Source organism: Priapulus caudatus, unplaced genomic scaffold, assembly GCF_000485595.1.
Source record: "Priapulus caudatus unplaced genomic scaffold, Priapulus_caudatus-5.0.1 Scaffold378, whole genome shotgun sequence".
Lineage (NCBI taxonomy): Eukaryota > Metazoa > Priapulida > Priapulimorpha > Priapulimorphida > Priapulidae > Priapulus > Priapulus caudatus.
The window spans coordinates 76,999-79,603 of record NW_014577439.1 but is presented as its reverse complement, the minus strand read 5'-3'; positions in this window follow the sequence as shown (position 1 = coordinate 79,603).

Sequence of the window (2,605 nt, the reverse complement as noted above, 5' to 3'; positions counted from 1 at the left end):
TTGCCTCTCTCCCTCCTCTCTCCCTTTCATCCTGTCTCTCCCTCTCCCCCCCCTCTCTCTCTCTCCCTCCCTCTCCCTCTCTCTCTGTTACTGTCTTCCCCCCCCCCCCCCTCTCTCTCTTATATGAATTTTAATGTATTATATACAGCATCTGTTATACCCCCTATACTCACAACATCTGATGTCCGCCCGCTGGAATGCTTTCCTCGTTCTAAACATGATTGTGTCAGTTTGTGTACATTATATCTGTTATGTATTCATTGTAGATGGTGCCGCTGGTGCTGGATCAGGAGCATATGCAGGCGCTGGTGAGAAATGCTTTCTATTTGCTAAGTAGGACTGTATGTTCTCGTAAAGTGTGGCATTAATGTAACATATACACAATTTGTCACAGTATTTAGCACGTTGAAGTACAACAATTCTCCGATTAAAATATTATATATATATAAAAATTAAGCTTTGGTATAGTCATTGATTTAAGTATGGAATACATAACTAAGTATATGTCATGTGTGCATTATTTCAGGTGCTAGGTCTGGTGCGGGATCTGCTGGGGCTGGAGGAGCAGGTGCTGGTGCTGCCGCGGATAACAGAGCCGGGGCAGGCTACATCTCATCTTCAGGTTAGTGGCGCCATCTATAACCCAGTGGCACTGTCAGCCTTCCATTTTGTCTAATGTGTGATTACTAATAAGTTCCTAGCATTGGCACTCATTTTATTCTCCCAGTATTGAATTTGGAAGGGAGGTTACCAAATTCATATATTTCCAAGGACATATATATAGTATCATATACAGTTTAGTGTCTAGACATACTTTAGTACTTATACAGTATTGGAAAGACGTGTTCACGATATTACCTAGTGTGCCACACACCTTTAGTCAGTACTTATTAATGTAGACATCAAGCAAACAACATCGTCACGACAGTATCAATCATCATATAAAAGGCAAACAGGAGCTCTGGGTGGGCAACTATGTGGTGTAGATCTACGGGGTTACTTTCTAGAACTTTGGCGAAAATAGTGGATGAATTAAATTTCGGAATTGAATCCGGCCATAGCGATGCATGACTAGTAAAGACCGATGATAGTCTCTGACTGATGTTAGGTTCTTCTAACTTCGGTTGTATCTGTGTGACCTCTAATCGCGTGTCCGCCATGATTGCAGGAGCGTACAGCGAACACGGCTCCTACGGCGCGGGCGCGGCGGCAGGTGGCGGCGCCGGTGGAGCAGCGTACAGGGGCGCGGCGGCGGGAGCGGGAGCGGGCGGGGCGGCCGGGCAGCGAGGCTCGTACTACGAGTATCAGCAGCAGCAGCAGCATGAGCAGAACCAGCAGGCAGCGGCAGCGGCAGGAGGAGCGGGATACGGAGCGGGAGGTAAGCAGCATACGCGAAGGTTGCGAAGGTCACGGGGTCGTGATCGTCGCATACCAAGGTCGTAGACGATCGTCTTAGTATTACTAATGATTACCTCACACAGCATGGCGTTTAGCCATGTTGGTAGCATGGCAGAGTGTAAAGTGGCGCATAAAGTGCATGTTACGTTTGTGATTCATAACTGCCGTGATGCGTGGTGTGTTTATAACATTACTTACTTCATTTAGTTACTTAATTACTACGTGCTTTCTCACAGTCGTGTGCGTGAGTGCCGTGCTTTTTTATATGCAGTCAGCCCTCTATGTAACGGTCACTTATGGAACTCCCCAGAGTGTCCCTTATAGACAAGTGTTCGTTCTATATCGATGTGCGCTAACAAAGGTTTGACTGCGAACAGGAACCAATGCTTTTCGCAACCTCACGGGTGCGAAATCCTTTCCTGCTTAACGCCTCGAGTGTGTTTAACAGCAGTGTGTTTGCGCTCTTCCTCCACACAAGGTGGCGCCTCTAGTGTAAGGAGTGACCACTCGGCGACTATGAATTCAAACTACGATGCTGACCGGATAGCTCTGGATAGCACGCTGTACCGCAATACACAAGGCAAGTCTTTCCTCGGCTGCAGGAATCTCTCCCTGATCGTAGGAACCTCTCTCTAGCCACAGGAACCTCACCCTGATCATAGGAACTTCTCTCTAGCCACAGGAACCTCACCCTGATCGTAGGAACCTCTCTCTAGCCACAGGAACCTTACCCTGATCGTAGGAACCTCTCTCTAGCCACAGGAACCTCACCCTGATCGTAGGAACCTCTCTCTAGCCACAGGAACCTCACCCTGATCATAGGAACCTTTCTCTAGCCACAGGAACCTCACACTGATTGTAGGAACCTCTCTCTAGCCACAGGAACCTCACCCTGATCATAGGAACCTCTCTCTAGCCACAGGAACCTCACACTGATTGTAGAAACCTCTCTCGAGCCACAGGAACCTCACCCTGATCGTAGGAACCTCTCTCCAGCCACAGGAACCTCACCCTGATCGTAGGAACTTCTCTCTAGCCACAGGAACCTCACCCTGATTGTAGGAACCTCACCCTGATCGTAGGAACCTCTCTCTAGCCACAGGAACCTCCTCGCGGTCACAGGAACGTTGCACTGATGTCAGGAACCTCTTCCCAGCCACAGGAACCTCTCCCTGGTTCCAGGAACCTTCTTTCGGTTACAGAAACC